This window comes from Lonchura striata, chromosome 4 (assembly GCF_046129695.1).
Source record: "Lonchura striata isolate bLonStr1 chromosome 4, bLonStr1.mat, whole genome shotgun sequence".
NCBI lineage: Eukaryota > Metazoa > Chordata > Aves > Passeriformes > Estrildidae > Lonchura > Lonchura striata.
Genome location: NC_134606.1, coordinates 20,133,555 through 20,159,658, shown reverse-complemented (window position 1 = coordinate 20,159,658; position 26,104 = coordinate 20,133,555). Strand labels below are relative to the sequence as shown.

General features: G+C 33.9%; 1 long non-coding RNA gene across 2 annotated transcripts in view; it reads right to left on the bottom strand.

Moving 5' to 3' along the window:
• LOC110484004 (uncharacterized) overlaps positions 1-26,104 on the bottom strand; it is a 57,094-nt gene that overhangs the window by 24,870 nt on the left and 6,120 nt on the right. The window contains exons 3-4 of one of the 2 annotated variants that reach the window (XR_002467672.2): positions 23,292-23,422; positions 9,174-9,188 (exon numbers count right to left, since the gene is read on the bottom strand). This is a non-coding gene — a long non-coding RNA (uncharacterized LOC110484004). Of the gene's footprint in view, positions 1-9,173; positions 9,189-23,291; positions 23,423-26,104 lie in introns of those variants that run through there. The other variant, XR_013339879.1, reaches the window with a different exon arrangement.

Below are 26,104 nucleotides of genomic sequence, written 5' to 3'. Positions count from 1 at the left end.
AAGATTAACTTTAAATTTATCTATTCATTAAGTTATTAGAATGTCTTGAAAAACAGAAAATGATTGGTTGCTCTTTTGCTATGTGCAAACCAAGAGACATCCATCTTTGGTTAAAAAAATGTATCTAGATTTCTGTATTGGGCACCTTCTGTCAAACCAAGATCAATTTCTGCAGCTGCCTGCTGCAGAGGAAGAGAAAATTCTTTAAACATTGCATCTGAACACCCAGGCTATTTCTGACAACAGATACTGCTCTTTCCCCAGCTTTTCAGAACTTCCTGAAATATAAGTTTTCAATAAAGTTTTCTATAGACTAGAGTGGGACAAGAGAAAGGCAGAAAATTCAAGCTTTAAGAGAGAAGAGAAAAAGATCCTTTAAAACTGGCAGAAGTTTAGATATTGCACAGCTCAGTGCCTAGGCTGGGAGTTGTTCAACATATAAATCTCTTCATAATTAGTTGACAGATGAGATCAGATTATGTATATAAAAGTACAAAGGATAAATATTTGCAACAAGAATAGGGACCAGACCTATCAAGGCCTCCTTGCTACTTTTGCAGTCAAATGTGAAAAAGATATTTTAATCATTGTGCAACAGTTAAAATCTATCTTTAAAAGTCACCAGGTCAGATTAGGCCTGAAATAAAATAAAAAGCAACTAAATAAGAACTCCCAATGTAGGTCTTTCTCACAGATCATTATTTTCTCCCATTCTGAAACAGATATGCTCTCCATAAATTGTGTGAAGCTAATGTTATTTAGGGGTGCTCGTCAGCCTTAAAATTAGTCTACTTAGATTTTCATAATATTATGAGAATATCGGGACCTATAAGGCCCCTTTTTCCACCTAGGTTTTGAAATTTCCATTTCAAAATTAAACAAAAAATCATAATTTTGGCAGGTTTTAACTCCTTTCTCTTTTATACTTTCAAAATTTACATTTGTAATGTTAAATATCAGTTTCAGAAGATGTTGGATCAAAGCCAAATATATTTTTTTGTTTTGTATTTAGTGTTATCTTGAATCTTAGAAGCTTTTTGCAATGTCGACTCCCAAATGATTCATAACTGACAAATATTAACCCCCCCCCCCCACTAGCTACAGCATCAGAATGATCAGCTAGCTTGACACTAGGTGGCAGACAAGACAACTAGGAAGACCCTTGAGCAAACTATCCTTTCCTCTGTATTCTGGTGCACTGCCTTCCAGTTTAACACCTCCTAACATACAGGCAACAAAATCAAGGAGTTAGTACTGCAAACATGCTACTTGCAGCACAGACTTCCTACACAAACTATTGACTGACTACAACTTTTAGTGTTCATGCTAGTGTTTTGAAGAATGGATAACACTCTGAGAATCCTTCATCTTTAAAGCCATGAAAAAGTATATATTGATTAAAAAGTTTGGTTTGTTAGTAGTTTAATTATGAATATATATGTAGATACATGTGAAAGATTTTTTATTTCATAATATATGAGAAACAATGCCCAGCTAAAACCTTTTGTTATAAAACCTTGATATATAAATGTATCTGTATACCTATATATATGTATGTGTTTGTGTTATATCTACTGGCCTATAGTCAATCTATTGGCTAATATTCTAGGATCTCCTCCCCAGTGCATTCAGGATCAATACATTCCCACTAAGACAGTCAGGCAAAAACACCAGGAGATGTGGGCATGAACAAGGTCGAACTCCAACACAAAAATGAAGAGTACACAGGATAGAATCAAGGACAGATAGCCTGGGATGAATACAGAGATATTAACTGAGCAGCCAGGGATCAGAATACAAATGCTAAAGACATGATGGAATTAAATCAACCTATGAACATCAAGAGCAACAAGAAAAGCTGCTGTAGTTATTGATGATAAAAGGAAGATTAAGGAAAATGTGGACCCTCTCTGTAAGAAAATGGAAGACCTGAATCCTCAGAAGATGAAGAAGACTGAGTTACCCAATGACTTTTCTGCCTTTGTCTTCAATGGCAAATGTCCCAGCCACACTGTCTGAGACAGGACATAAAGTCAGGGTCTGGGAGAATGAAGAATCTCCCAGGTAGGAGAAGACCGAGTTTGGGACCACCTAAGGAATCTAAAGGTGCACAAAACTATGGGATCTGATGAGATGCATTAGGGTCCTGAGGCAGCAGCAGATGCTGATATCTAAGCTAATATCTGTCATATTTGAGAATTTTTGCTGTTCCAGTGAAGCTTCCACTGACTGGAAAAGGGGAAACAGTTTTAAAAAGGGATAAAAGGAAGACCCAGGGAACTACAGATGCCAGTCTCATCTCCATGCCTGGAAAGATCAAGAAGCAGATTCTCCTGGAAAGTATGATAAGTCATGTACAAAATAAGGAGACAATTGATGACAGTCAAGATGGCTTCACTAAGGGCAAATTGTGCCTGATGAATGTGGTGGTTCTCTGTGACACGGTTAAAGCATTGGTGATTATGGGAAGAAAGCTGATGTAATCTATCTGGACTTGTGCCAAACATTTGACACTGACATGACAACCTTGTCTCTAAACTGTAAACACAGAACTGACAGATGGAATATGTAGTGAATAAGGAACTGCTTGGATGGATGAGACTTGCAGTCAATGTCTTGATGTCCAGAGACCAGGCATGGGTGGTATTCCTCAGGAATAAGTGTTGGGGCTTGTGCTGTTTAATGTCTTTGCTGGTGACATGGACTGTGGGATTGAGTGCACTCTCAGTGCTCAACACCACCAAGCTTTCTGATGCAGTCAACTTGCTGGAGGGAGGGAAACCTTGACAGGTCTGAGAGCTGAGCTTGTGCACTTTTCATGCATTTGAAGAAGGCCAAGTGCAAGGTCCTGCAGCTGGGTCAGGGCAATCCCAAGTACAACTAATGGGCTGGGTGAAGAAGGATCAAGAGCAGCCCTGAGGATAAGGATGTGGGGGTATTAGTGGATGAGAAGTTCAATGTGACCTGGAAATGTGCTCTTGATATATAGATATAGGTGGAGATACATGGAAAAGTTTTAGCTGGGCTTTCTATCATGTTTTTATTGAGTGGTTATACAATATTTTATCTCTATGGCAGTGAAAGAGTGTGTCTATTGCTTCCTTTTTTATTATTTTTCAAATTCTGAACCATCTGTTGAATATTGTGAAAGACTTTTCATAAGAATATGCATGAATTACATAATTAGGTTCTGTGAAAAGAGCAAGAACTTTGCTATAAACTCAGAGAAATACCAAATTTGCTAATATAATTAAAAATTTAGCACTAACATTAATAGATATATTAACAATATCAATCAAATTGTAAAGGAAAGAAATTAAACCAAAATTTCTTCCAGATTATTTTGAATTTTTTTTTCACCAGGAATGCAAAGTTATTAGTCATAGAGAACTAAGTCTATAATCTGATTTCCAATTCTTAACAAATTCTGTTGGGTAATAAACTTGTAATGAGAAAACAAACAAATTAAACTGTCTAAAAGGACTGATCTTTCAATAGATTTTAATGAAAAAACCTATTGAGTGGAACTTGAATTTTCTTACTCTCTTAGTTTTGAAGACACCTAAACACACATAATATTGCATCCTTTTTAGCTGTCAGCAAAACCAGTTGAAAAAGCATCAATGATAATTGAATTTATATAAAAGATATCTATCCAAGTGATCTAGGACCTTTTCAAAAAAATACATAAGCAAATAGAGAGCACTTTAACTGTGGCCTTTTTTTTGACAGTTAAAACTGAAGATATTTGAACATTATCTAAAAAAACAATGCCTTAAATTTTCACTTTTAATTAACTCTTAAATATCAGGAATACTGTGAATGATAATTCATAGATAAAATCACTGTGAAGGTTAGATGAAACATAAACCAAAGACAAACAGGAGGTATTCTTATTGTCTGGCATTATTAATTTCTGGACTGAACTCATTACCAGAGACATCAATCAAGCAAAGGTATTTATCCAGTGAAGCTGAATGTATTTGTTGTACACTGACATTAATTCGTTTGAAAATACGTTGCATAAGGAAAAGGGTAGAAGCTCAAAATATACAGTCTTGGGCTCCTGCTGTGCAGCTTGCAGGATTCCATGCCTCTGCATGTATCTATTTGTAAAACTAAACTAAACTGCAGATGCAGTTCACTTTAATAGTACTGAATTAGTTATCTCCACACCCAGGACAACTTTTCTCCATTTCCTCCTTTATGCTGCATGTGCCAACAATGTCATTGTCTGCCACGGGCTTGCTTTACAACAGATTGTGCTGTTTTGCTCTTACGGTGCATTCATTTTGGCTTCCAAGTGGAAGTGGTACTAATGCATTTCTTAGGCACTTACTATAAAAACAATTTGTCCTGTTGGCAGTTTCAGATGCTCAGTAATTCTATGTACTTGTCTTCACATTGCAGATCATCTTTTTTTGGCACTTAAATATCACAGGAGGAACTTCTGACTGGAGATAGCACTTACCATATTACATGAGCTGTGCATTCTTTTTTGCTCTAGGGCTACACTTAGAGACAAGTATTTGGCTTTAGCAGGCAAAACAAAAATGAACAAATTATTATATCAGCAGGAAAAATTCATGTCAATATAGTTTTGAGATTCAGAAAAATCACTTTGTTTTTACTACCATTGATGAGTACTATGTGTCCAATATTTTTTTTTTTTTTTCAGTACAGTCTTGTGCAAGGCCACATTTTTTTTTCATTATGGATAAATTAATGTTTACTTTTTTATCAATATAGTTCATCTTCTAGTTCTGTTCTAAATGTTTTTAATTATCATTCCATTGTTAAATAGAACTGATATAAAAAAAGATACTTTGTTTTTTGTCATGTTTCTAATGAATATAAACCTAAAAGGACGCAATAAGATTGATTTTTACAGCCAAAACTTTCAATACAAGTAATTCTAATTTGATAGCATATATTTTGAAACTAATATATTTTTTTTGGTGATAGATAGTTAATTCAGGTTGCTTCAGAAAGCAAATTAATACCTGCCTTATACTGAATACATAGATGAACACTCTTTTTGAGATCCCTTGATTTGAGAGCACTCCTCAGTATTAATTAATCATGAAGAAAGGTATAGAAAAAGTCATGAAATGGTATGCAAGGATTAACTTTCAACTTTTCTATTTTCTATGCCCTTTTTCAGATGCTGAATGTCTAATAAAGCAGAAAAGTGCTTGAAAGTGAATGTTGGTGATACAACACAACATTCTCCTAAAAAAAACATTAAAAAATTAAAGCTGGAGGATGTATAAAATCAAGGGGTGAGAGAAGAAAAACAATAACTTCCCAAAGGAATATGATGACACTGCTGGATGTAAAATTCATACGAAGAATAACCCAGTATGTATTAATGAAGGGTGAGATAATTTTGTACAGGATCAAATGAATCATTTGCATCAGACTCAGAGGAAAAGACATTCCACTGTTTTTGTCACCTCCTTTTGTAAGTAAAACAATATAATATATGTTATAGGAAGGAAATAATATGAACAGCAATAATAATAATAAAGAAAAAAATATGCTGTCATTATCCAAGAAGGATACTTAAGTAGCAGTTCTGGAAAGCAAGAAAGATGTACTGGAAAGTAACTGCAGACATGTTGCAGACACATGGCTGAATATCTAGGTCTGCATTAGTACATATGTGTCCTATGATCTTTTTCCATTTGCTATGATTTTGGTCCTTGGTAAGCTCAGCACTTGCTCAGAAAGCAATAGGAGTGGAACAATCACTGACAAGTGTATTGTGGAAACATCTCACAAGGTCTTCCTAGAGAGCAGTTTTATAACACATTTGTTGGTATATACTTAAATTCGGCATATGCTTGAAGTTGGTATATACTTAAAATGCTAAGTCCCTTATGATGAATTTTTGATGCAGGACTGCAATGAATTTCATACAGGTGAAAGTTAAGCTAGTATTGTAAAATATGAATCAAGCTTGTAAATGGGTATACCAATATTTCCATTTCCCAGAAACTCTTTGTTGTGCTTTAGGAACATTCTTATTTTCATTCTGTTTATTCATTCCCTCAGTCCTTTAGAAAAATGTAGAATGGATTGTCCTTTCAATAAAACTGTGTGAACCCAGCTACTCTTTGAATCTCTAAATAAACAGTAATTCAGAACTTCACTTTCAAGGGGTATGCAGACTTCATCCCTAGCTTATCACAGGCCAAGAGACATCCTAACTCTGCTTATTCAGTTTCAAGAACCTGGAAGAGACAGAAAATTTGGAAACCCTGAAAACCTTCTAATCTATTAGTTCATTTATTACTAAATGATAACCACACTTCTCAAGGTTAATTCTGCTTTCCAGTATCCTTTTGCTCAGTGTTACATTTAAGTGATACCTTGTGGAATGTTGTTACTTTGACCGGGCAGTATATTTTTGTTTTCATCACACATACTGGCATTTGACTACATAAATAATAAATGCAACATCAGATGTATGTAAGAGGATTTAAAAAGTGGGGCTTCAGAGTGTACACTGTGAATGAGGTGAAAAGTTAAAATAAATTAATACTTTACAGTGGAGTTTTAAGTACCATTGTCTTGGTACCTGTAATAGTCTTTCCTTTAGAGACTCAGTCAGGGAACTGAAGATATTCTGTTGATTTTGGCAGAAAATTTGAACATGCAAACTTCAGAAAAAAGAGAGACATAAAATAGTAATGAAATTTGGCAGATTTCTAGAGATTATATTAGACTTAGAAGGCCTTATAAAATAAAAAAATACCTTTTCTTGTATCTTCTGGTATGCATGGCGGCTACCAGGTCATCTAAAATGTAAGCAGAATCATTATGGTTTTAATGGCTGGGGTTTTTTTTGGGATTTTTAGTGGGGTTTTTTGGGGTTTTTTTGGGGTTTTTTTTAAGGTGGGAAGTGGGTTTCCATATAGAAAGTACCATTACAAAGTTATTTTTTAAGTATAGACTCATGAACAAGTATAACCTTCTTACTAAAAATATTTTTTCCAATAGTTCTGTTATGCCAACTCTCAAATTTTCTAAGCAGATTAGACATAAAACATGTTTTAAAACATAAATTTTATTAATATTACTAAAATAAACTGCTCTTGTCAGATCTGCTTCTCTGCATCTCCCATATCTGGGTGAATACATGAAATATTAAATACCTAGATATATTTTGACTTAATGATTTACATCTGAAAAGTGGAGATTTAAATAAATTAGATCTTGGACAAGATCATGGACAAAATACTGACAGGCCAAGGAACAGAGTGTTCAGGAGGTACTTTGGTGAACCAATAGGTATTTTTAATGTGTGTTTGAAAGACATATGCATTTTACTGCATTTGACAATTATTACTGTTGCCATTTTACAAGTAGAACCTATATTTCATAGCAAATAATAAAATATCATATTCTTTTTAATTCCAGATGAATATATCACATAACCATGCCCTCCAAAGATCTTCGAAAGTCTCCATATCAAAGTAAAGAATTTGGCTGTTTCTTAAGTGCTGGGCTTAAGCATTAAAGTGGTTTTTATCCATTCATTAATTTCTTATTGAATTTATAGAGTCAATTTTGTTTTGTTGGCATTCTTTTTAGTAATTTATTCTTTTTGTTTGTTATATCTTTGTTCAAAGAATCAAATTATGTTTTAACTTCCTCCTCTGAAATCTCTCCATCTCTCCTAATTCTAACTTTTGTAAAACAGAAAACATTTGCTATCCAACTCTTCAGAGTCAATCAATCAATAGATCTTTTTTTCAATTCCATAGCTTTAATCCTAAGGTTTTCTACTATTGCATTTTTAAATTCTAATATATTAAATTCACTCTAATCCTAAAAACACACTATGAAGATATGTAAAGAAAAAAAAATGTAGCATTACATAGAGCTGAGTGGTTTTGCTCAATACATTGTGAGTTTTAAGTCACTTGCACTTGTAGCTCAAAATATTTCAGTGAAAGTTATTGGAGCAAAATATTGAAACAAATTGGCAAAGTACATAATACAAGTCAGTAATATTTGCATATTTTTAGCTCTGCCACTGTTCACTCTATGATAAAAATATTTAATACTATGGCCTGAAATATCTAAAAGCAATGAAACAGCTCAAGAGGTCTCTAAATTGGCTATGAATTTTCTTTTAATCTATTGGAGTTAGCCTGAAGATAGAACTTTGTTTATTTGATTTAATATTTATAAGGGTAAACTAACTTCATAAAGTAGTACATATTTACATCTCTAAGTAAGTGCTCCCAGTAATTAGTTAATTGCATTACTAGGGATTGAAAAGCATTCATGAAAAATATTTTCTGCACATCCAGTGATTTACAAACTGAACCTGGACTTCATATAGACATAGTGTACCTATTATAAAATAATTATACATAATTTATATGTGGTTATTCTTTGTGCAGAAAGCCTTACTGATATCAAGTAGCTAAAATGAATTAGTTACCAAGGCACGTCTCTAGAATTTTCTTCTGTGACTGCAAAGTTTGAAATAGCGTAACAATATTTTTTCTACTTTTACTGGCATTTTAACATTATTTGAAATAATGTCATCTGCAAATTTGATTCAATCTGAATGCTAGAAGCACAAGGATAAAAAATTTATTGTATCAAGAAGATACAGAGAGAATCTTGTACCTCTCACATTTATTCTGGGGTTGCACAACAGAATAAAGAAGTTAAAAAGGAAAATATTTTCTAGATTTTATGTTCATCCATAGAATAGTTTTATATTATATTTGAAAGCACTGATTGTAATTCATTATTGACAGCAGTTTGAGATGCTACAAAATGTCAGTTATTTTAATAGTACTGTGACCTGCTTTAAAGGTCTGTATCTCTACAACTTGTGAGTGATTATGACAATTCATTGACAAAAAGACAGGTTACCACAGCAGGCACATGGAGCATAGATACAAGTGTAAAGAAAATGGTGCAGTCTTCTCAGAAAATAGAAGGATTTAAGTTTTTCTAAGGCTCTGATGCTTTATTTTCTGCCACAGTGCTGAAAAGGCTTTTTGCTGAAGACAGGGGAGTCAGGTGGTTTAGTAAGTCTACAGATCCAGATTCTAATCATATGTAGAGTTGGTTATACATCTCTTCCAAATCCACACTGATAAGCTCCAACAAACTTCTTTCAGGGATTAAAGCAGATTTTAGGATTACACATACTGCAACTGTTTGAGAAAGAACATTGTAACTATGAGCAAGATATGAAAAGAGTGACAAAGAACTTTTTTGAAAGCTGTATTAGAATATTGCTTAAAATTCAGATAAATATTTACGAACAAAGTTCTGCCTAGAGGAAATCAAAGAGAAATAAAAGTAAGGAACTACTACAATAAGAATATCATCCTCTAAAGTATATAACGCTTTGTATAAATAAAAAAAAAATGAAATGAAGGTACACATATCACCCCCAACCTGTTTTTTTAAAAAAATACAATGATTTTTTAGTTCTAAATTATACTGCCAGAAGAAATTGAAAGGAAAAGAAATCATAGAGGTCTCACTTTGTCTTAAATTATGCTAGCTGTCATAATTTACTGTATGTAGAAATAAATAATTGTTGCTGACAGTGTTGCACTCCCCCCATGCCATTCAACAGTGACATTTGATTCTTATTTGAGTCCATTCTGGAAAGCCCCTCTGTTTGACCAGGTCAGTATGTAATATCAACTGAACAGTAGAGAATGCACATTTTTGCTTTCCTTGGAATTCTGAAATATATTCATGGAGTAATATACTTTTGTTAATGAAGTTTATCTGGAGCATAAGATTAAAGCTACAACTCTAATTACTATACACTAGTAACCATGAAGTATAGACTGAGTATTATCACCTATTGATGGATGAAATTTTCAGGTAGCTGGCACTTAAAGCTAATGCTACCTTTTGAATGTAAAAAGTGTGGGTTTCATCTTGTGATGAAAATTATCAGTTAGCAAGGAGGAGACCTCTGTAATCGTCCTGTTTTACTTGTTCTGCTGCTCTCGTGTTTTTGCCTTCTTCATGAAAGAGTTCATATGTAGTGCTTTGAGCAAAGAGTTACTCAATGTAATGGCCATGTTTTATTCATTTCACACTAGCAAAAACCTGTTCTGATTTGGTTTGTTAACAAGCTTGGTAATCTTAACTCTATCTGTTACACAACCCATGATTTCATGGTATTTCACTGCCTCATATCAGAGTATTGAATTTATGTTCAAAATGGGTTGGAGAACAGAAGAGGTAGAATTATCTTCATTTTTGTGACTGGAACACTGAGATGCATTATCTGACAAGTCAAAGACTGATTTGAATATATAGAAACTTAATTTTATAGTACTTAGCCCTTCAGTTTGGGCTACAGTATCTTCAAATGCAGCTGCAGGCATCCTGTAGTTCATCTGGCAGCCATCCTTGGCATTAATTGTACTTTCAGAAAATGAGGAACTCAAAACCTGCTGCATGAAAAAATAGGTGTAAATTATGTTATTCAACTGTTCTACTTTGTATCACAAAGTTTCTGCATGTCTGGACTCGGACAAACTCAGCTAGAGGAGAATCTTGAGGCAAGTAGTTCTCCATGTTCCTTTCTTTAAATGAACACACCAAAAGACATTAAAGGCTCTCAATCTTTAAAAATAGATTATTTAGAAAATACATAAACTAAAACATGGTAATACTTTTTGTAAAAAAAAAAATAAAAAATCAGATGTTCTCTGTTTCAAACATCAATATTACCTGAGAAGGCTTTAAACAATTCTCCTTTTTCTGCACTATCTCCTTTTTTCTAGCTTTGCTTTTGAATCAAAGAACTCCCTGTGCTCTGGGTCAGAAAATCCCATAGATGCTCTCTAGATCTTTAAAAAATTATCTTGCACAAGTTTGGCTTTTGTTTCTATCTAACAGCAAACCCTTTGTTTCCAACAAAGTCTCAATCTCCCTTATCCTGTAGGCTACATTTCAGTGCCTGCCTCACACGGTATTTTTCAAGCTGACCAAATGCTCAGCCTTAGGTAGCAGTCTTCCCTGCCACTGTAAACATTCCTTTTAACTAGCAAGGCAGCAATATGGACAAGTAGCCTTTTTCCCTCTTGTTCTACCATCCCTTACAGACAGAATATATAATCATAGAATCGTTAAGATTGGAAAAGACTTTGAAGATCATCAGGTGCATTGAAGTGTGTCATAAAGTGTCACATCTACTCCAGAGATAGTGATTCCACCACTTCCATGGAGAATTTCTTGCAATATTTAACCACTCTTTCAGTAAACAAATTTTTCCTAATACCCAGCCTCAGTCTCTCAACATATGCAATGGCATACACATGCAATGGACTGTCAGATAATACAGTTCATCACAGAACTGTAGAAATCACAGTCTTCTAAGTGTTAAAGTGTTTCATCAACAAAATGTGAACAAAAATTTCTTTGGCTTTCATAGATAATTTGAAGGGTACAGAGTCACATTTTTTTCTCTTTCATGATTTGGTCATTAACCTTTCTGCCTTCTATCATTTCTCTCCTCCAGGTCATCTTATTTCACTCATTTCCTTTATTCTTTCATCTAGGCTCTCTCTGTCATCACTTAGGCTTCATACAAATACATGGACTCCTTGCCAGTCATCCCAATTTCTTTTGTTCTGTTTATTCTCAGATATTTCCTTGTCATTTCTGTTTACTATCACAAGTTTTTGCTTTCTGTCCACCTAATGACTTTTTCCCTTTCGGGTTTTAGTCTCATGTGCCTTCTAATAAAAAAGGACCTAAGAAGGTGAGTTTCCTGAATTTAGTACCAATATGGCTATCAGGAGTTCCAGGCAATAGTAGTTTTCTGAGGAAAGATTTGGTCAGTTCTGTATTGCTTATTGTTATCCATTCTGTAGCAAAAATGTTTTACAGTCATATACCTTGAACAGATTTGAAGATGTTAATGGGATAACAACAGATGCATTCTTGATAGACTTTGTAAAAATCTCTTTTCTGAAATGCGTAGAATTGCAAATTTTAATACAAGGAAACAGTATTTAATTTTGCCTAATTTTCTTTAGACACTTTCTTGGGACTAGCAGATATGTTTGATTGAACATTTACAGCAGAAATGCCAAAAAAAGGGCAAATAATTTCATCCTGAGTTGTTCACTTAGCATGGAAAATATGAGTTCAGACCATTTAACATATGCAAAGTTATAATTAACTTAAAATATGAACCACTGGATAACCTTAATAATAGGTGGTACCAACAGTCCTGCTTAAAATCTTTATGATGTTCTTGTTGTCATGGCAGCAATTGTTCCAACACAAATTCTTCTAGGACTGCATTCTTTGATAATAAGAATAATATACTTCATTTAAATGTACTTGTATATGGCTCAGTTTCTCAGGGTGAGAACACCAGTATTTCAGTTCTCACATCATCAGTGCCAAATATCTTAAAAATATGTATATTCTAGGCATAGACATATTATGGCTAGAATAAGGAGTAAGATTTGAATTATAAGATGGGAAGTCTCAACATAAAGTGACTGAAGTCTGTAATACAGACATATATATACATTATATTTTGGTAACATAGCAAGATTTTACAAAATGTAGTAGAAACAACTTCGTAGGTATAATTGCATTTCCTCTACACTATTGTTATGGTAAAGTATATTGATTACCATTAGATTCTCTCTAGAGACTGATGCAGACTGCTTCCTTCCCTTATTTTTGCACCTAAGTACATCTATTGTACATTTATATGTCTATGCTAAGGAACATTATTTCTTCTGGCATTTGGGAAAAAAAAATGCCTTTGAGGACTTTGGTTCTCCTAAAACTTCTTCGGTAATTGCATCAGAATTTTACTAAAGAGGGAAAATTTTTCTCAATAGATAAATAAAGAATAAAGAGAAACATGTAAAATTAATTTAAATAGAATAATACCTAAGATTTTTATTAGTTATTATTGCTTATGAAAAAACTTTGATTTATAGAACCACCTCTTCTTACTTTGAAATATAAATTCATTATCATCTAACTCTACATAATCAGAAAACAACTGAATACAGCAATGATACAGTTCCATTTTCTATTAATTTCTAATGTTTAACATTCCTTACACCATGCTACCAACAACAGAATACATCTTTACTTGCCAACAATCGAGAGGTAAAAGCAATAAAACCAATATATATATTGAATCCTTTGGCTCCAGAAATTTTCACTGGTTTTCAAATTTGCTGCACATTTTTAGACAAGATCTAGCATAATGTATATATGGCAACTTTTAGTTTTACTTATCAACAGGATGAAAAAAAGAAAAAATTCCCTCCCCCATCATTTGTTCAATGATGTCTTCTTTAAATGTTGTCTACTTTGCTGGTATTTCAATTTCTGTTACTGACAATTACTCTACCTGTGAGATATACCTTGTTCATTTTATAGCAAAATTGACTGCTATATTTTTTTAAAAAATTATAATTTTACATTTAAATACCTTCAAGAAGTGGTTTCTGAACCCTTGTCCACTTTTCCAGTGAGGGGCAGTGAATGACTGGCTATGTGTGGGACTGAACTGCCTGCTGAAGTAAATCCACAGCCACTTAGCTAATATTTTCTGTGCAGAAGTCTTTGGAAGTTGCTACTAAAGTTGAATACACTCATAGGCTGGATGCCAACAGAAGAACTTTAGGAGATAGGATTTCTGTGTGTATGCAGTGTATATAGTACAGTTCTCAAATTTTCCATTCCCATAACTGCATAGGTTAAGGCTGGAGGGGCCTTTGAAAGTAATATCCTCCAACCCCTCTACTCAGGTTAGATCACTGAAAGCTGATTTCTTAGGACCATGTTGAGACAGCTTTTGAATATCTCCAGGGATGGAGAGCCCAGAGCCTCTTTGGGCAACCTGTGCAAGTGCTGTGAGAGACTAAAGATTGGTCTCTCAAGATATTTTGGGGTGCATGTGTGGGGGAAGAGGCCAGTCAGGCCCTACACTGGCAAGGCAAGCGCCTTGCTCTGCAACCCCCATCCCTAGAACCTGTGTCCCAGCCCAGCAGTGCCTGTCAATCCCTGGCACAGCAGAGGCAGTGCTGCTTCTGGGACCCTTAACACAGCTCCTGAGTGGCCAAATGAGTGGAAATTCCACCTGAGGGATGGGGGTCAGGAAAGCCTGGGGGTATTTAAAGCTGAACACAAGGCAAGCGCATGTCTTTACACTACCTCCTCTTGGAACTTCTATCTGCTGAACACTGCTGGAGCCCATGAGTTGGTAGCTATTTGTGGCCTTTTCTATATAGTTTCTTTCTTTATCACCTCTTTTTTTTCATAAAATTCTCTCTTCTTGGAATTTTTGAGTAACTTACAATCAAATGGGCCTGGAGTTTGCCAAGTTGGGTAGTCTAAGTTAATCCTTTGAGAAGGGTTTTATGTTGATTGTATGCTGCTCTAAGACTGCCAAAATCCTCTATTTTCCAAGGTTGCCAGCAAAGTTCTTTCTGCCATTTTGATCTCTTGAAAATATCTTGTCAGTATTTCTCCCATGCATCTAACTCAGAGTACGTGAACACCCAAAAGCCATTTTAAGTCTTCTTGAGCAAATTTTTTACTTTACATGTGCTCACAGTATGAAATATGATACACAATACCAAATACAATAAAATAAGATGGAGTGTGGATCATATTTTCTGTTTTTGTCTGGGTTAATTTTCTTCATGGTATTTATTATGGGTCTGTGCTTTGGATATGTGCTGAAAAGAGTGATGCCTTTCAAAGTAGCACAGTATTGTTAGCTCTTATATATAAAGTCTCACAACACCCATTGGTTATAATGATTTTCTCTTTTTTTCCTTCTCCACACATATTTGCAAATTTTAACATGTTATGAGCAGCAACTGGCTCAGTCTCTAAACTCACTTAGGAGGTTGGTAAAGCATGCAAGAAAGAAAGAAGACCAAAATCACCAAGTAACAAGTTATCAATATAATAATTGATCAAATAAATTTCATTATAGTAGCAAGCTTCTGTTCTGGTTCCAGTTACTCAAATTTCTTCCAGTGTCTGCAAAAATGAAACTCAGATAGGTATATACTTAGTTTGCTGCAGCCTGAAGGTTTGCAGACAGGAACTTGTGCTGAGTCCAGAGTTCTTTATGTTTCTCAAAGGTTCTCTTATAGGAATGGAATGAAGTAGACAGGCAAGCTGAGTACTACTTGATTCCTGCTATAAAGAGGATTAAAAGTTAGGGTGGCCTCAAAAGCTAGTGCCACCAGCAAAGTAAAACTGAAAAAGGAGCAAAAAAAGCTGCAGTACAAATTGAAAAATCCACTGGATAATATTACTTTTGATACTAGAGTGTAGGTATCATACTTCATAAATTGCTCATTATTGCTGACTTCTAGTAGCAAGGTCACTGTAATGTACTCAGTTTCTGGCCACTTTATTCACTTCTAACAATGCTAGGAAAAAAAGTCTTAAATAAGCTGCTTTTGCAGCTGAAAAGCAAATTACCACAATATCAGCTAAAAAAGAAAAAAAAGTGAAGATTTCAATTCATTGGTACTGCAGTTTTATGCTCAAACAAATTTTGGGACTGAGGAACACTGTATATGAATTCAGAAACAACTTGAAAATAGATAGGGCAGATGTTACACTGACCTCTGCCCATTGGAATCTGATAGATAGTTTGGTTTATCTTTTTTTTTGGCAAATAATATCACCTCTAGGGAAATCATTATCAACAGTGCTTCTTTAGGCCATGTGTTGTCATGCATTTGATATCTGTATTTCTTTGGGAAAAAAAATATTTCATCTGGAAAACCAAAACTGATTGTGATACTGCTGCTGGCATATAACTATATAAAGAAATTAATTCATAAATGTGCATACATAAATGAAGATACAGTCCAACAATAAAAAATTACTTAGTAGATGTTTGATTTGCTATTTTTAAAATAACTTACCATCCTCCTTTTCATAATATTTTACTGACAGATCCAAATCATACTTCTAACACTTAAAAGAGAAATAAAAATGGATTGCTGTTGGAATGAAAAAATATCCTCTATATTCTTACCCCAGAATATCTTTGGACTTGTGAATTTGCATCTGAATTGAGTTCTTTTTGGTGGTTTCTCTACAGTTTTTTATTCTTAAACAAAATAGTGATAAAATAGAGGTCTCATGAGTTGTTTTTTTGGCTGGCTGATGTCAAAGCAGTGTGTGTTTCATTTAGAACACACAATAACAAAGCACTAGTGAAGACACATTTGCACAGCTTTGTGAAAGCCTTGAAAAGAATCTGTTCTACCTTTTCTGCCACAAACTAGTTTTCATCTTACCTATTTCATCTTAACTATGTTCATTTCTGGTGTATGATGAATGGAAGAATTTTATTTTTCTGTACTCTTAAAGATCCTTTAATTATTTAAATAATTAATTTTATTGTAAATAAAGAAATGATAGAGACAAATATACATCAGTAGGGAATATTTTATGTTTTGTGAATGAGAAGAGATTTAAGAGACTTTGACCTCCTATAAGGGAAAAAGTTTAACAAGAAGCCTAAGGAAAACTAAGGTTGTTTATGTAGAATGATGTCACTGATAAATGAAATAAAAAACTCCCCAAATATATAAATTGCCATCATTTCACTGTTCACTAAGAAAATTTAGTTCATAAAATATTGTGAACAAGACAGAATTTCTGTTATAATTTCTGCTTTTTAAAATTATATTTTTGTGGGTAAGAGGAAGATAAAATTTTAAAAATAGGTAAAAGAAATAGCTTGCTAAATTTGGTTAGCAAGTTTCATTTTTCTATTCCACAGAAAATACTAGGACTTGAAAAATTAATCTCCCTACACAAAAGCAGATTTTGTAATTAAACAAAATACATGTATATGTATATATATATATATATATATATATATATATATATATAGTATTATGCCATACAGTAGCATATTTTATGTCAGAAAATACTTTGGCTCACAATATTTTAAATTATATTTTATTATTTCCTTTCACAGTTTTCTATTTTATGGTAACTGAGCAGGATTTTCCAGTTAGTAGTCCCTAAACATACAGTAACCTAACTTTTTAAATGGATAAAACTAATTCAAGACTGCAAGTTATTAATGCCTTTAGCAACTTCCATTTATGAGGATTAGGTTTCTACTGCCATCATAGAAATAAATTTCAGTTTTTCTGGAAATCTTATACAATTTCTTCAATCTTGACTAATCTGAATAATGTGTTCTTAGAAAACATCATGACCTTCCTCCACATCATCTTTTTCATATCAGTATTGAGTGTATGTGAGTATAACAACCACATTCTTCATACACCATTTTGGAAATTCTAGTTATTAGCTTTTCTGTTATGGTGAAAACTGATAATTTATTCTTACACTTTATTTTCAATATATAAGTCTGTTTAGAATGCATTGCAGTGTTTTACCTTTCTCCACATGAGTAGGAAGTTTCTACAAAGGACTTGCCAATGATTTCTGGAAGGCCTAAAAAATTACATGAAAATTTCCCATTCATCCACTATTTTAGTAGATTAGAGGGGCTAGAATTTCCTTTGTAGTAGCCATGCTGTTATCTCCATCTCTGTTCTGATTTTCAGAACAATGCTAATAGTAGATTTCATTATTCTGTGTTGACAGAGAAGCACCTTTAAAGAAAATATGTAGCTTCAGTTCAAAGACTAGCAATCTTACCTAGCAACTAATTTATTTGCATAGACTAACTGTTTGTTTTACCTAACAGTTTTACCTTACAGTTTGTGGTTATTTTGTGCAATGGTGATAACACAATAATTCTTAGATCTGGAAGCATTTTTCCTACAAGTGGTATGGGGTTTTTCTGGGGTTGGTTGGTTGTTTGGCTGTTTTTTATGCTGGGAGGGAGGGGGGAAACTGAACTGGAGTTACAACGTGAATATAACATATTCAGTTGGCTTTATGGATAAACCCCAAAAAATCAGAATGAATGAGAAATCTATTTTTATATCACAAGACAATTTTCAGAATTTAGGATGACTTTCAAATTGTTGAAAATGTGTCTCATTCTCAGTGTCTATTCAAAATTTGCTTTTTCATACCAGCCATTATCAGAAGATATAGCCTATATAGGCAACCAGTATGATGCAGTCTAGCTTTATTATTGTCTCTAATTTGTTTCTCTTCTTTGATGATACACATCATTTTTACACTCATTTTCACACTGATTGAATTCCAAAGAAGACAAATAATCTGAGATTCAAAGTAAATTTAATTAATGGAGAGTTTCTAATTTTACCCTGATATTTGTATAGTTTCTTCAATGATAGTCAATAATATAAATTCTTCTCCATTAAGTGTAGTTTCATAGTTTTCCCAGGGTCCATCTATGTTGCAAAAGGGCTTATATTCACACCTTGAAATCTAGTAGCTAGAGAACCATCTAAGATATATTTGGTATTTGAGCTCACAGTAAAAGAAGACTGCATCTTAAATTAAACAGAATGCAAGAATTTTGTGCAATTCTTAGCACTCTCAAGGTGAAAGCTAACTTCTCATGACTTTGATGCATGTCACAGGATTTTCCTAGCTAATGAAGCAAGATCACTTAAAGAAAGCCTAGTAAATTAAAGGGACACTTCCAGACTCTGAAACTCTGCTGTTCATAATTTAAAATTGCTAGAAAAATCCCTAAAATACTTTTGCTTTGTAAAATGTAGCAGTCCTAGGCAGTCTGAAAACAAATGGAAGTCAGATGAAAATCCCTAAATGGAAGATACCTGTTTTGGAGTAACAAGGTTGAAAGTAACTATGAGAAAAATTTCCCTTGCTGGCCTCACTATCAGAAAATGATCCCATGTTTTTCATGGTAGTGTGGATATAAATTCACCTCTGTGTCTTTTAAATACCAGGAAGCAGCCTGTTTCTTGCACTGTCAAAAATGTTCCATTTAACTCAATTTTAGGATTGTCTGCTCAAAGGAAAAGAATTTTTAAGAATTAGCCAATGCATATTTAACCATATAAACCACTTGAATAAATATGAATGCATATTCTTCCCCTCAAGTTTTGTATGATAAATTGGTGTGTATTTCATTTGACTTGGAGAAGAAAACTATATGAATACTTCAACCTTTGTAAATGTTTCCCAATCTCAATGTCTTTGTAATTAATTTCTCACTCTGGAAATTATTTGGGTTAATAATAGTTTTTTCTCCCTTTGCACTTTATTTATTATTCTTTTATCCAAATAAGAGGGTGTTATCTATATTTCCAACAAGCCACATTTTTCTACTTTTTTATTTGAAAATACTAATTGCAATCTTAATTTGAGATTTATGGCAGGTGTTTAATAACTGTTTATCCTTAGCTGAGCTATTAAGTTAAAAAGTCACTGTGAGAAACAGAGTTGTTCCTCACTAGGAAATGCTCAAGGTTTTTGCCACATGAGTATTTCATAGCTCAGTGTTAACATAGATCTGTAAACCACATTTCTATCAGTGCATGGGTAAGTAAACAATATAATATACCTCAGAAAATACCAGAGGTAATGGCAATCATGATATTGGCAGAAAAAATGATTGAAGGAATTTAACTTGTTTTGAGTGACATGATTAAGACCTAGTACTTTCTTTAACTAATCATCTCTAGTAGAAGAGAATTTTTTATTTTTCTTTACGTGCTTCCTAGATACCTAGCTGCAATTAAATTTTTAATAAACAGTTTTTATATTTATATCTGCTTGTGTGCTTATGTACCATTCTTGTTATATGAATCAAGCCATATGAAAAATTATATTAGTTCTCTCTAATGTCTCCATAAAGTGAAACAAATGGTTCTTAATAATAGTAACTACTGAATATTTCTTTAATTTTCTCTCCTGAAAAAAAAAAATCAAAATCATTTGCAAAGGGAAAAAAAGTTTTCTCTCTTTAATCTCTGATACATAATTCTGTACATTATTAAATAAAATAGGATTGACACTACTTATCTGACCAAGTAAAACTTGCTGTTGATTGAGTAGGGCATTACACATTTGGATTACAACTAATTACTATATGTATATATCTCTACCTACCTTCTGCTTTTATAGAGCTTAGAACACCTTAACTGTAAGAGATGCAATTTAATTTTACTAGCAGAATTCTCTTCAAAGTATATGTCTAACCACCTGTTTTAAGTGGACTTCACCCATTTTTATCTGTCTTGTGTTAAGTAAACACTGATTGGCCCACAGCAGAAGACAAAAAGTGACTTTGATTCTGTAGACTTGTTTTTAGACTATTTTCTAGCTAAGAAAATTCAAAGTGGCTGGGAGAATGAAAAAATAACACAAAAAGTCAAATAGTTGATGCAGCTTTCTAACAATTGATTTATTAAATAAGTAGGGATAAAATAGTCACCAAAGCACTGACTAGCTTCCCCAAATAAGAGGAAACCTACTCTATTTGATAGATAAATATGTAAGCATGCAAACTTTTTGAAAAACAGTTTGTGGTTTGATGTTCCAATTCTGTTTAAATTGCACTCTGTGTAACTAGATCTCTAATATATTTTATGTATCTCTATCTAATTTTTCAAAAATTCAGCACTGATTACAGCATATATACCTGCATTTACTTGCTAAGTTTTCTTGCATTTACTTTTAAATTATCTAATTGGGACATTTTATAAGTTAAAAACCCAATATATCAGTAAGAAAAAGACAATATGTGATGATTATTGTTTTAGTGTCTAATACATTCTGTGCTTCTGTTTTACAATCTAGTATTTTTCATAAATTGTATTTATTAAATAGCATGCTCAATATATTTTACAGTCACACTGACATTGCCATTTAAAGTTTAGATAAACTCTATCAGTTACTGCAAACATCTTCAAGGAATGGTTGAGCAGCTGATAGTAATTTTTTATGCATGAACTGACCATTAATTAGACAGATTCTTCACTCATGGGAGACAGGGCTAGTTAATTTGTAAGAGTAATTATTCTGTCTTTGGACTGGGAGAGTTAATCTCTTTACAATTTTTCAAATGTTGTTAAACTGTTATACAACCCAAAATTTAGCAATTAGTATACTGTGTGAAGTAAGAGGTCCATACCATTACATATATCTCTGTATGAGAAGAAACATACAGTCTCTTTGAATTAATCAAATGAGCTAACAAATTACAGTGGATAATTACAGGCATCTAGAGATGTGAAACTGCTAGCAATCAGACACTTGTAATGCTAAGAGAATAATTACATCTTGCGGTTTGCCTTGGAAAAGATTAAAATATTCCACCAATCTGTAGTATTTTGAATTATTTTACTGCTCGTTAATGATCATCTGGAAGCAAGGGAAATAAAATATTTTATTAGTCTTTCTAGAAGACTACAAAGTACTTTCAAACAAGGTATCACTTAGTGAAGTACAAAGTACTTTCAAACAAGGTATCACTTAGTGAATATGACAAAAAAATTAAAAATGTGAAAGTAGATGGAAATGAAAGAACACTCTCTTAGCTTCAACTTTTACCTTAAACTTTTTTTATAGAGGGTTTGTGATAAAAAGTGGTGACCTTGGACTTAACCCACCTAGATGATCAAGGGAAGCCAGCTAATATAATCTTTTTGTATTTCAGTAAAGCTTTTTATCTCTCATAGGATCCTTCAGAACAAAATGTCGAGCACAGCTGGATAAACACATCATGTGATGGGTGAGCAGCTGGCTCACAGGCTGGGCACAAAGGGTTACAGTGAATGGGGTGACATCAGAGAGGTGACCTGCCACCAGTGGGGTTCCAGAGCTCCATCCTTGGCCCTGTGCTCTTTAACATCTTCATAAATGAGTTTGATGCATCACATGGCTGGGAGGGATACTGGGCAAGTTTGCAGATGATGCAAAGCTGGGAGGAGCTGTTGACTCCCTCAAAGGCAGGGAGACCCTGCAGAGAGTCCTCAACAAATCAGGGGTGGAGCAATCACCAGCCATGTGCAGTTCAACAAGAGGAAGCGCCACATTCTGCACCTAGGATGGGGAAAGCATGGATGTATGGACAGACTGGGGATTGAGATGCTGGAAAGCAGTGCAGCAGAAAGGGATGTGGGGATCCTGATTGACAAAAAGCTGAGCATGAGTCAGCAGTGCCCTGGAAGACAAGAGGGCCACCCATGTCCTGGGGTGCTTCAGGCAGACCATCACCAACCAGTCAAGGGGATATTAGTAGTCTCCCCCTATCAATTCTGGATCAATTTTGGGTCCAGTCTGATGATTCCTGAAGACCCTACCACAGAACACAACTAAGCCCATCAGTTAAACTGATGGTGTCTCTAGGAAAACATATTTAAGAATGGAAAAAGAATTCCAAACAGGCAGAAAGAACACAGAGTGAGAAACAGCAGAGAGAACACCACAGCCACAGTAAGAGGCTTTCCAGGCACTGAAGAAGGTATTTAACCTGCAGTCCATGAAGAATCCCCATGAGACTAAAAAAAAGTGTGAGACAGAGGAACAGAGACAAACCACTGTGCAATGACTGTAAACACTCCCCAAATATTTTCACCACTGACTCATTGAAGGGCTGAAGTAATTGAGGCAACCTTTGGCAATTAAGAGGAGAGGGAGGAGATGAGGTGTGAGAAAGCTCTGCATCTTTTACATTTCTTTAATGACTGAAACAAAAATCAGTTAATTTGAAGAAATATTAAAATAAAAAACATTCCTGATATTCTGATGGTAACTCCATAAACCTTACCTTTCCCCTTAGGCCTAAAATATCTGTCAGATATTTTCTATTTCTGAACTCATGCCACTGAGGGAATTTCTAAAACTCCTTTGTTTATGTTTTAAAAAATGCTCCCAACTATATTTTCTTGACTACAAGATGTAGTCACCTTATTCTGGGCTTTCTTTGGGAGTATCTATATAACATTGCTGTGTAGTCTCATTTCAGGTTTCTGCTGGCCTAAGATAAGACTGGCCTAAGACTGATAGTCAGAATGTTCCTCTGGGAAAGGAAAAGTGAAGAAAATAGATTAATAACCATCTAAAAAGAAGCTTATATACCAAACAGTCTGCAACATCTACGAAAGTTGCTGAGCATGGTTCTTATGAAAGAATGATTCTAGACTTGAAATGTCACTAGGTACTGGCTGGCCACCTTTAGAAAAATAAGACTAATTTTGGACTTCATCACCTAACATATAGGGAGTTTTTAATTCTGTGTTTGTAAGTAAAATAGATTTTTGTGGCAATGTGGCTGACAGAAAATGAGTACTTTGAGAAAATCTAAGACATCAAAAATTGTCAGTTTGTATACTCACCCACAGTTTTCAAGGTTTATCAGCCTTTTCAATCAAAGTTGCCAAGCCATAATAAAATATTCAATGAACATTCCTACTATGGTAATTCTCTGTTACATCCAAAGTGGATCATTCTTGTAAATAAGTGGTACCTAAAATTCAAATACAGTCTGGATGAAGACATCTTTTTTCTGATAAGAAAACCAGAAAATTAACAAAAATTGATATCAAACTGTCTGTGGAGTCTGTGAGAATCCATAGGAAAGACATCTGAGGACATATTTTCTTCAGTCTAGTAAATACATGCACTATATACTTCTTTGTTTGTATTTGTATGCATTTTAATTTTGCCTGGAAAGAGCAAGATTGATACCATTCCTTCTTTGTCTGTTTTTGGAGGAATGTAAACCTATATCTACTGTTTTTGAAGTGAACCCATTGTTCTGCATTATATTGATTTTAGACATATTTCTAAAGCTAAGTATTTTTATTGAGCTAATTTTAAAAGGAAATGAGCTTTGTTTAGAATGTCTTAGCTTTTGTGTTATTTATAGGCATTCAATTATCTCTAAGTGAAGCAAAAAATATATTCCATATCCTAGGTGTTTAGGATACAGAATACGTGGAGCTTTAGCTCTCTTACCTCAGAAATAATTTTTTACTGTGAGCAGTGAATGGAAAAATGAGCCATCTTGGGCCAGGGACAGGATTTGGATTTTTGATTTGTATTTTTTTGTGTGTAATAAATTAGGTAGTTTTCTAAAGAGCATATATGAATTTTGTTTTCCAAGTAAACTCGGCCTTAACTCAGCTAACTCAGAGCAAAGAATTCTGCCATGTAGTGATGCATGGGAGCCAAAGTGTCAATGTTTAATTCCTATACTCTTTCACCTACTTTGGGGCTCTACCAGCTGAATACAAACTTACACATTTAGTTAATCAGTGTTTCAGATCTCCATTAGTTTAAATCCTCTTAATGGCTCAGTATAGGAGGTATTCTTATGTCTGTATTCTTCTCTGTCTGATAACAGAGAACATTAACTTTGGAAGTGTATTTGTGACTGTTCTCTTTAAAAATATTTTTTGTTTTAGAAGATTATTTTATAATGTAGTTCCTTGAATGAAGACTGATTTATTACATGGATTGATAGAAAACTCTCAAAATATGCTATTGACAGACAACTGATCTTTTCAGAGTGAGGGAATTCAGACACCCAGATTCACTTTCATCCCAAACTTAATGCTTTAATCAACAGCCTGTACTGTGGGACAACTATGAAAGGGAAGAAGCAGGACATATATGAAAAGGAGGGTGGTTTCCAACTCCTGTTTAATCTGTCACTACATAGTTAAGAATATAAGATTTATGGGGAAAGAATAAGAGGGAAAGTGAGAAAAAACCAGAATAAATGTAAGTATGATAATGAAAACTAGTGGCTAGAATATTTTGGCAGGATGGAAAAATGAGTTTTTCTCTCTGCTGCTAAGAGTCTTTCTGAATTTTATTTAATTACTGGTATTAATAAAATAATACCAGGAAAAGATTTTTTCACTGAGTTCTGAGTAATGTGACTGAATTTTTGAATAATAAAACATACCTCCATTTTCCTTTTTCTACATAAAGTGGATGCCTTCTCACGCTTACCTCCTATTGATTCAAGACAACTCTCTCTGTGAGGAATTTGCAGATTGGTTTCTAAATGATCACATTTTGAACTAACACATTTTCCTGAATGCTATTTGCTTGTTTGAAGTGGTTCTCTGAGACGCCAGCTTTTTATCAGTTTGTCTAAGTATAATTCTCTGAAAAATTTTCATGCCAAACAGAAATAGGGCCCTACCTCTAGCAAAGATGGGTCAAAGAAGATCACTGATCATATGCTACTAAAGAACCAGTGCCTACATTTCTGTGGATGGATCCAGAATTTGAACTGTATCTAATATTTCAGGTGATGAATAGTCCTGATGGATAGATTTTCAGTATGAGATGAAGCTGTTAGCTTTATGCCTCTGGCTAAATCCACAGAATGACCACCTTCTGGAAAGTAATTACCGAGACATCATGTGTAGAACAAATGTCTTCATTAGAAGAGCAATTCTTTATTAATAGCCCAGCTTTGTTACTGAGTTGGCCTTTACTCAATAAAGTGATTGAAGAGAAAGACTCTACTTAAAGTGAAAATTAGTCTGGCCTACCTTGTGGCCATTAGCAAAATAGGTTGTTCTCTTCTAATCAACTGTGTCTGTCTTTCACATTGTTAAAGAGAAAACCTTACCATACAAAACCAAATAAAACAATGATAAAATTTATCCTCACTGAGGAAATACCCATATGTTAATAAAAAGATTGAAAGAAAAATTACAATTGAAAAATAAAACAGATTTTTCTTCAGGGATATTACCTCTGTTCCAGAAGAATGACTAGGATAAATACTTGAGTAATACAGAAGTGAAAGGGAGTTGTACTAGACATACCACATTCATTTTGGAGGTTACTTTGTAGTTAGTGAAAGACAGGTATAATCACAAAAGATGCTAGTGAACCATTTAATCCATACATCATTTACTCTGCTTTTTATAAGATCAATTTAAAACTATTTGAAGAATTTTAGATTCATGTGGCTATTTTTTTCCTATTTCTCCTTTGTTATTTTGGCATTAGACTACTTAAAATCACTTGGTGAAAAAGATGAACAGAGTCTTGGATTGTAATATGACAGCAAGGTGCATAGGCCACTGCTGATGTTGTCTAGACCAAATGTTTAGTTGTTAAAAATCAAGGTCTATACAGATATTCCACTTTGGATTAAACTGAAGCCAATGGCTGCTCCCAT